Below are 10,089 nucleotides of genomic sequence, written 5' to 3'. Positions count from 1 at the left end.
CTAACAATTTCCTTCATTGTTTCCATCATTTCTTTCATTGTTTTCATCATGTGTATTTTAAATTCCCTTTCTGTCATTCCTAGCATTTCTTTGTAGGTGGAATCCTCTGTAGTAGCTACCTCATGGTCCCTTGGTGGGGTTGTTCTGGACTGGTTCTTCATGTTGCCTGGAGTTTCCTGCTGATTCTTCCTCATGAGTGATTTCTTTTATCTGTTTCCTTGCCCTAATTTTCCTTTCTCTTTCTCTTGCTCTTTAAGTTTCTGTGCCTTGGAAGTTTCCGGCGGGTTTAGACCATTTGAACACATGTGACCACTTGCCGGTTTTCCACTGTTTTTGTCCTCCTCTTGGGGTCCAGAAGTTTCTCTCTGACTCCCTGTATCCTTGCAGGAATGATTATAGGCAGATCTCACCAGCCAGAGTGCCTGGAGTCCTATTTCCCCAGACTCACGGTGCCCAGATACAAAGAAGCTGCTACTCAGCCACCATCTTGCTCTCTCCTCCAATAACCTGTTTCTTTCTTTCTTTCTTTTTTTTTTTTTTTTATTGTTGGTGATTCATTGAGGGTACAATAAGCCAGGTTACACTGAATAACCTGTTTCTTAAGCAAACTTTGTGAGTTAGGTTTTTAATCAAAAACTCACCATTTTCTGCGGTCAGCTTCTTGTTCTAGCTGTATCTCTGAGGTCTAGAACAGTGCCTGGAAACTTAGTAATAATTAGTTCAATGAATAGATAAGGACATAAATTAAGGAAATGTATAATTAGTCACAGAGCCCTGATATAGTAAGGCAACTTTTTTTTAACTGATGTTTATTTTCCTCCTTTTTTTCCATCTTGTTTAATAGCTTATGGAAGAACAGCTTAAGACCACTTAGTGGTTTTTCCTACCCATTCAGTGGCCTGAACAGTGGGAGCTGCAGACCAGTCTTCTGTAGCAGGCTGGGCACTCCAGTCTTCAGTGGGGACCTGCTGACTAGGCACAGAGGGCACCTGCATGCCTTCTGACCAGTCTGCAACCTCTGGTTGAGTAGCAGAGGAGTAACTCAGGAGCTGGAGCAGTCCTTTCACCTTGAAATTCCTCCTAGGTCACAACTTTCTCAGCAGCAGCCTGCTCTTCCTTTTCAATTTCCTCAGGATCTCTGTAGAAATAGAGATCAGGCATGACCTCCCATGGATGTTCACAGGAGATGGTGCCACGCATGCAGAGAACTTCCCGGGCCAGCATCCACCACATCAGACCTACTGAGTGAGCTCCCTTGTTGTTCCATAGGAAGATGATGTTCACATAGCACAAAGGAGAATCTGTGTTACACAGAGCAGGGGTAGGCAGGTTAACATAAGACGCCTCTGTGAGAGGCTGGTGGTCAGGCCTGGGATCAGTAACCACTAAAAGATGAGGCTCCCAGAAGGCTGCCTGGATCTGGTTAGTGAAGGTTCCGGGAATGAAGCGGCCTACAATAGGAGTGACTCCAGGGGCAGCAGCAAACTTCAGCATAGCTCGCTGGCCAGTATTCCTGGAGGATATGACACTGACATCAGCAGGGTTTTCAATGGCAACAATGGCCCGAGCTGCCAACAGAAGTTTTTCCCAGGTCCTCTTCAGATTTATGATGTAGGTGCCATCACTTTTTCTTTTGTAGATGCACTGTTCCATTTGGAAGTCAAGATTGGTGCCACCTAAGTGGGTTCCTGCTGCAAGGAATTTGAGGATATCAAGGACTCCAAATTTCCCTTTAAGTTATGGTGGGAATCCTGAACAACACCATATGGGCCCTCCCTGAGCGGCGTGGAAAGCTATAGTAAGGCAATATTGATAACAAGCACGATTGTGGAACAAACAGGATGTAAAACATAAAGGAAAGAGAGATGAGCAGAAGCCATTTGGATCACATAGGAAAGACAGTACAGTTTTCCTCACACTGGAGAGAGGTTTGTCACCTAATGAGAAGATGACAAGCCTTGGGATAGAGTCTCCTTAAAGGTCAGATTAGGTGATACCTAATGTTAACAAAACCAAAAGTGTAATACTGAATTTGGCTACTGTGTTTCTACTACAACTGTTATATGAAATAAGCATGCATTTAGATAAAAACCACATTTAGAAGTACAAATTCTCCATATAGCCGGAATATCTTAGTGATCTGTATATATTTCATTTAGTGATCTGTACATATTTCACTTGTCCATGACTTTTAATTTGTGTGCATCTTACTTGTGTGCATCAAATTCATTCATGCATTTGATAAACTTTGACTTATTACCTGTGGTTTTAGGTCAGGCTGGAGTTCAGCTCCACGGGGTTTATCATGTCTTTCTTCTTCTTTATCCAGGATACCATTCTAAGAAAACAGACTTAACCAAAACAGGTTCCAGAAGAGACACATAATTTATTTATAAAATAGTTGTCTACAGAAGGAAAAATATCAGAATCAAATACCATTAACAAAATAATTCTATCATAGAACTACACAGACTCCTCTATAAAAAGAATTTCACAAATGAGTTCAACTCATCTTGTGATCTTTAATTCCAATTATATTCAAATATTCCATAGCATAGACAGGTGAGAGAACTTTCCAAACCCTTTTTATACAAAGTCAACATTATGTGGGCCCAAAAAACCTTACAAACACATTAAAAAAATACTCTGGCTCACTCTACCTTCTGAATAATAATGGAATAATCCCAATTACATCATTAGTAAACATATTCATGCAATATATTAACATAATAATTTGGCATTAAGATGGGAATTAGAAAAAACGTATTTCAATTTTAGGAAAACATAACATTTAACAGACATTATATAATATATGTGCATAATATCCCTTTTATCCAGATGTTCCAAATTGCTTAGGAATGAGCAAAGTAGTCATGATTCTGGTATTTTACTTTAATATCATCATCATCATCATTGAAATCTCGATCTTGATTTTTATATTTTTGTGGAAATTTTTAATTATAGATATCTCTGGTGATCCTATATTTATTCAGTATTTGAATTCTTCTGTCAACTACAATAAGCCCACTTTATCTACTTATTATTAAACAATCTTCCTTTATTAAACAAACACCTTCCTGACCTCGTTAAAGGTGTTAATATTATACTTCTAACGCTATCATAATAGCGTTATGTCATAATTTCTGTGTTTGTTTTGGAATATTTATCAATATTTTAAATCATTTTTCATGCTTATCATTGTTTCTTATCTCTCATCTTTCCTCTAGTATCAGATCAGTGAATGGTTAGTCATTTTATGTTTGTGGATCTTTATGTTTTTTCATTTTACTCTCATTTCTCATGACTAATTAGCTATGTTGATTATTGTTTCTCCTCACTCTGAAGATACTATTCTGTTTCTTTCCCAGCTCTATTATACCTCAATAGAAAATTTCCTTTTGCTACAGTTCCTATCTGTGTAGGTAATACGATTTTTATCTCTGGTAGCCTCTGTGGTTAATTATTTTGCACATTCTGCAACTTCATTTTACTGTAGTGTGTAAAGACAGGTACAGATGTGAATGCCTATGTTTAGATTTATAACCGGCTTTGTGTTTACAGAGCATTTGAAGGGGAGGATTCATATCTCTATTTCTGTAAGATTTTTAGCAGTTACTCTTACATATATGCTTTTCCTCTGCATTACTTGTTCTTGGGAATTTACATGAAAGAGGATCCATTAGACTTAAATCATTTTTATATTTAAATATTTACATATTTTTATCTCTTTGCATTGGTAAGTTTCTTGGTGCTATTTTTAAATAAACTTTTTCTTATACTCTGCCCAATTTAGGTTTTATTGCAGTTATTAACATTTTTATTTCAATACTATATATTTCTCTTCTAAAATTTGTGCTTGATTATCTGTAATTTCTACTTTAGCTTTCTGCTTTTTTGTATAATCTCTTATACCAGCGGTCCTCAATCTTTTTGGCACCAGAAACTGGTTTCACGGAAGACAATTTTTCCCGGACTTGGGGGCGTTGATGAGGAGGATGGGGCAGGAAGGCGGAGTTCAGGGAGCCATGGCTAGTGATGTGAGTGGCTCTAAGTATAACTGAAGCTTTGCTCGTTTAACTACCGCTCTGTTCCTGCTGTGCGGCCTGGTTCTGAACAAGACTAGAACCTTACTGATGCCAGGGACCTGTTGTGTGGAAGACGATTCTTCCACGGATGGGGGTGTAGGGGAGGGTTGGGACAGGAGGTAGAGCTCAGGCCACAATGCCAAGTGCAGCTGAGTTCCTAAATAGCCATGGACTGCTACTGGTCTGTGACCTGAGGGCTGGGACCACTGTCTTATACACTTACAAGTTACATTTTCATGTAAATACCCCAGAAATATTTATGGAAACATTTTTGTATGTGTTCTATAACATTAATAGCACTTGAAATCATTTCCATTTTGGAATTTGTTTTTTTAGTGTTTCTGTCAATGCATTTCTTAATATATTCTGGTATGTTTGTTAAGAGGCTTGTGGTGATAGTGAATACACTTATATGTAACCTCCATCTCGTATTCCTTTTGCACACTCTTCTCTGTCCCATTCCAACTTTCTCTTTCCTGCTGTTGCTTCACTCTGAGTCTCTCTCTCCTCCCTCTCCTTTTTCTCACCACTTTCCACACATATAATTGTCTTGAAAGAGCTTGAGAAATTTTACCCTAAAATATGACTCTTTGGTATACAGAATATTTTGAATTAAAGGCCTTCAGTAGTCCCTTGGAAGGGGCTTTGCCTCTATCTAAACAGATGGACCCATCAAAAGGACAATTGGCTCCCCTTCCGTTCCCTGTTATCTCCCTATATTGCAGGAAAGAAAATCAAGAATACAACCAGACCTGGCCCAAATCATTTTAAATATAATACTTGTTTCTCAAGATTAAATTTAATTTTCAAAGAGAATCATTTGCAAGCTTATCTGTTTCTCCCAACCATTCATCCTCCCTAGCAAGCATTTATTGCCCCTAAACAGAATTACCTATATTCCTTATCTCCCCCTCCTCTCTAAAATGAGCGTATAAAAATATCTGGATCCAATTAAGATATTGGGTAATCATTCTGTGGTCCTCCCCCTGCACATGGCAAATAAATCTCTTCCTCTTGGGCGGTGCCTGTGGCTCAAAGGAGAGGGGCGTTGGCCCATATATCAGAGGTGGCGGGTTCAAACCCGGCCCCCTGCCAAAAACTGCAAAAAAAAAATAATAATGATAAAATAATAAATAAATAAATAAATCTCTTCCTCTTAATAAAATGTGCTTTAATTGTGAGTTACTTTTGCAGCAAATTTTAGGAGAAAGGGGACATTTTCCCTCACCCCTATAATCTTCATCTAGACCTTTGGTCTAAACAAATACCCACACTCATAATTGCAACCAGACCTGGCTTCTGCATGAGATAATGTTAGGTATATCACAGAAAAAATTACACAACCCCCTAGAAGTACCTTCTCTGTAATGATTATAAAGCTTTCCATTTTCTTCTGGTCAGTTTCAATAAGATCTGTGGGTAAAGATGCAAAATCAGCACTCCTTCAGTCAAAGACGGCTGGTGCTCAGTCTGCAAATTTAAGCAGTGACTTCAACACCCGTTATTCTCCCCATCCTCCCTATACCCTATTCCCATTTCACACGGGATACTTACAGTTTTCTTTTTTTTTTTCTTTTTTTTTTATTGTTGGGGATTCATTGAGGGTACAATAAGCCAGTTACACTGATTGCAATTGTTAGGTAAAGTCCCTCTTGCAATCATGTCTTGCCCCCATAAAGTGTGACACACACCAAGGCCCCATCCCACTCCCTCCCTCTCTCTTTCTGCTTCCCCCCCCATAACCTTAATTGTCATTAATTGTCCTCATATCAAGATTGAGTACATAGGATTCATGCTTCTCCATTCTTGTGATGCTTTACTAAGAATAATGTCTTCCACTTCCATCCAGGTTAATACGAAGGATGTAAAGTCTCCATTTTTTTTAATGGCTGAATAGTATTCCATGGTATACATATACCACAGCTTGTTAATCCATTCCTGGGTTGGTGGGCATTTAGGCTGTTTCCACATTTTGGCGATTGTAAATTGAGCTGCAATAAACAGTCTAGTACAAGTGTCCTTATGATAAAAGGATTTTTTTCCTTCTGGGTAGATGCCCAGTAATGGGATTGCAGGATCGAATGGGAGGTCTAGGTTGAGTGCTTTGAGGTTTCTCCATACTTCCTTCCAGAAAGGTTGTACTAGTTGGCAGTCCCACCAGCAGTGTAAAAGTGTTCCCTTCTCTCCACATCCACGCCAGCATCTGCAGTTTTGAGATTTTGTGATGTGGGCCATTCTCTCTGGGGTTAGATGATATCTCAGGGATGTTTTGATTTGCATTTCTCTAATATATAGAGATGATGAACATTTTTTCATGTGTTTGTTAGCCATTCGTCTGTCGTCTTTAGAGAAAGTTCTATTCATGTCTCTTGCCCATTGATATAAGGGATTGTTGGCTTTTTTCATGTGGATTAATTTGAGTTCTCTATAGATCCTGGTTATCAAGCTTTTGTCTGATTGAAAATATGCAAATATCCTTTCCCATTGTGTGGGTTGTCTCTTTGCTTTGGTTATCGTCACCTTAGCTGTACAGAAGCTTTTCAGTTTAATGAAGTCCCATTTGTTTATTTTTGTTGTTGTTGCAATTGCCATGGCAGTCTTCTTCATGAAGTCTTCCCCCAGGCCAATATCTTCCAGTGTTTTTCCTATGCTTTCTTTGAGGATTTTTATTGTTTCGTGCCTTAAATTTAAGTCCTTTATCCATCTTGAATCAATTTTTGTGAGTGGGGAAAGGTGTGGGTCCAGTTTCAGTCTTTTACACGCAGACATCCAATTCTCCCAACACCATTTATTGAATAGGGAGTCTTTCCCCCAAGGTAAGTTCTTGTTTGGTTTATCGAAGATTAGGTGGTTGTAAGATGTTAGTTTCATTTCTTGGTGTTCAATTCGATTCCAAGTGTCTATGTCTCTGTTTTTGTGCCAGTACCATGCTGTCTTGAGCACTATGGCTTTGTAGTACAGACTAAAATCTGGTATGCTGATGCCCCCAGCTTTATTTTTGTTACTAAGAACTGCCTTAGCTATACGGGGTTTTTTCCGGTTCCATACAAAACGCAGAATCATTTTTTCCAAATCTTGAAAGTACGATGTAGGTACTTTGATAGGAATGGCATTGAATAGGTAGATTGCTTTGGGAAGTATAGACATTTTAACAATGTTGATTCTTCCCATCCATGAGCATGGTATGTTCTTCCATTTGTTAATATCCTCTGCTATTTCCTTTCTGAGGAGTTCATAGTTTTCTTTATAGAGGTCCTTCACCTCCTTCGTTAGGTATATTCCTAGGTATTTCATTTTCTTTGAAACTATGGTGAAGGGAGTTGTGTCCTTAATTAGCTTCTCCTCTTGACTGTTATTGGTGTATACAAAGGCTACTGACTTGTGGACATTGATTTTATATCCTGAAACATTACTGTATTTTTTGATGACTTCTAGGAGTCTTGTGGTTGAGTCTTTGGGGTTCTCTAAGTATAAGATCATGTCATCAGCAAAGAGGGAGAGTTTGACCTCCTCTGCTCCCATTTGGATTCCCTTTATTTCCTTGTCTTGCCTAATTGTATTGGCTAGAACTTCCAGCACTATGTTGAATAGTAAAGGTGACAGAGGACAACCTTGTCTGGTTCCAGTTCTAAGAGGAAAAGCTTTCAGTTTTACTCCATTCAGTAAAATATTGGCTGTGGGTTTGTCATAGATAGCTTCAATCAGTTTTAGAAATGTGCCACCTATGCCTATACTCTTCAGTGTTCTAATTAGAAAAGGATGCTGGATTTTATCAAATGCTTTTTCTGCATCTATTGAGAGGATCATGTGATCTTTATTTTTGCCTCTGTTAATATGGTGGATAACGTTTATGGACTTGCGTATGTTGAACCAGCCTTGCATCCCTGGGATGAAGCCTGCTTGATCATGATGAATGACTTTTTTGATGATAAGCTGTAATCTATTGGCTAGGATTTTGTTGAGAATTTTTCCATCTATATTCATGAGTGAGATTGGTCTGAAATTCTCCTTTTTGTTTGGGTCTTTTCCTGGTTTTGATATCAGGGTGATGTTTGCTTCATAGAATGTGTTGGGGAAGATTCCTTCTTCCTCAATTTTTTGGAATAATTTCTGCAGTACAGGAATAAGCTCTTCCTTGAAGGTTTGATAGAATTCTGGAGTGAAGCCATCTGGACCAGGGCATTTTTTAGTTGGAAGCTTTTTTATTGTTTCTTTGATCTCAGTGCTTGAAATTGGTCTGTTCAGGAGGTCTATTTCTTCCTGGCCAAGTCTAGGGAGAGGGTGTGATTCCAAATATTGATCCATTTCCTTCACATTGTCAAATTTCTGGGCATACAGTTTCTGGTAGTATTCAGAGATGATCTCTTGTATCTCTGTGGGATCAGTTGTTATTTCCCCTTTATCATTTCTGATTGAGGTTACTAGAGATTTTACTTTTCTATTTCTAGTTAGTCTGGCCAATGGTTTATCTATTTTATTTATTTTTTCAAAAAACCAACTCCTTGTTTCATTAATTTTCTGAATGATTCTTTTGTTTTCAATTTCATTGATCTCTGATTTGATTTTGGAGATTTCTTTTCTTCTACTGAGTTTAGGCTTAGATTGTTCTTCTTTTTCCAATTCCATAAGGTCTCTTGTGAGATTGTTGATGTGCTCTCTGTCTGTTTTTCGAATGTAGGCATCTAAAGCGATGAATTTTCCTCTCAAAACTGCTTTTGCAGTATCCCACAGGTTTTGGTAGCTTGTGTCTTCATTGTTGTTATGCTTAAGGAAGTTAGTGATTTCCTGTTTGATTTCTTCCTGCACCCATCTGTTATTCAACAGAAGATTGTTTAATTTCCATGCCTTTGGATGGGGTCGAGCATTTTTGTTAGAGTTGAGTTCCACCTTTAGTGCCTTATGGTCTGAAAAGATACAAGGTAAAATTTCAATTCTTTTGATTCTGTTGATATTTGTTTTGTGTCCCAGGATATGATCAATTTTGGAGAATGTTCCGTGGGGTGATGAGAAGAATGTATATTCTTTATCTTTGGGGTGGAGTGTTCTATATGCGTCTATCAAGCATAATTGTTCTAGGGTCTCATTTAAATCTCTTATATCTTTGTTTAATCTCTGTTTAGAGGATCTGTCCAGCTCTGTAAGAGGTGTGTTAAAGTCCCCTGTTATGATGGTATTATCAGATATCATATTGCTCAGACTGAGTAAGGTCTGTTTCAAGAATCTGGGAGCATTTAAATTTGGTGCATAGATATTTAGAATTGAAATGTCTTCTTGTTGTAGTTTTCCCTTGACCAATATAAAGTGACCATCTTTGTCTTTTTTGACTTTAGTTGCTTTAAATCCACATGTATCTGAAAATAAGATTGCAACTCCTCTTTTCTTCTGAATTCCATTTGCCTGAAAAATTTTCTTCCAACCCTTGACTCGGAGCTTTAATTTGTCTTTTGAAGCCAGGTGTGTTTCTTGCAGACAGCAAATGGATGGCTTGTGTTTTTTAATCCAGTCAGCCAATCTATGTCTCTTCAGTGGGGAATTCAAGCCATTAACATTTATTGAGATAATGGATAAGTGTGGTAGTATTCTATTCGTCTTATTTGGTGAGAGTCCATTGCTTAGTTTTATCTTTTGCATCAGTGTGGAGGTTAGGTTCTGTCCTTTGGTTTCTGAGTTCTTACTTTGCTGCTGATCCATTGTGGTGGTCAGTGTGCAGAACAGGTTGAAGTATTTCCTGTAGAGCTGGTCTTGTTGTGGTGAATTTCCTCAATGTTTGTATATCCGTAAATGATTTGATTTCTCCGTCAATTTTTGAAGCTTAGCTTAGCAGGGTACAGAATTCTGGGCTGAAAATTGTTCTGTTTAAGTAGATTAAAGGTAGATGACCATTGTCTTCTTGCTTGGAAAGTTTCATTAGAGAGGTCTGAGGTCACTCTGATGGATTTGCCCCTGTAGGTCAACTGGCGCTTACTCCTGGCAGCTTGCAGAATCTTTTCTTTTGTCTTGACTT

At 38.2% G+C, this 10,089-nt stretch overlaps 1 pseudogene; it reads right to left on the bottom strand.

Moving 5' to 3' along the window:
* Positions 1-860: 860 nt before the first annotated feature.
* LOC128566462 (40S ribosomal protein SA-like) overlaps positions 861-10,089 on the bottom strand; it is a 105,522-nt pseudogene continuing 96,293 nt past the window's right edge.

This window comes from Nycticebus coucang, chromosome 15 (genome assembly GCF_027406575.1).
Source record: "Nycticebus coucang isolate mNycCou1 chromosome 15, mNycCou1.pri, whole genome shotgun sequence".
Lineage (NCBI taxonomy): Eukaryota > Metazoa > Chordata > Mammalia > Primates > Lorisidae > Nycticebus > Nycticebus coucang.
The sequence above is the reverse complement of the archived record's forward strand: the minus strand, read 5'-3'. Positions and strand labels throughout refer to the sequence as shown.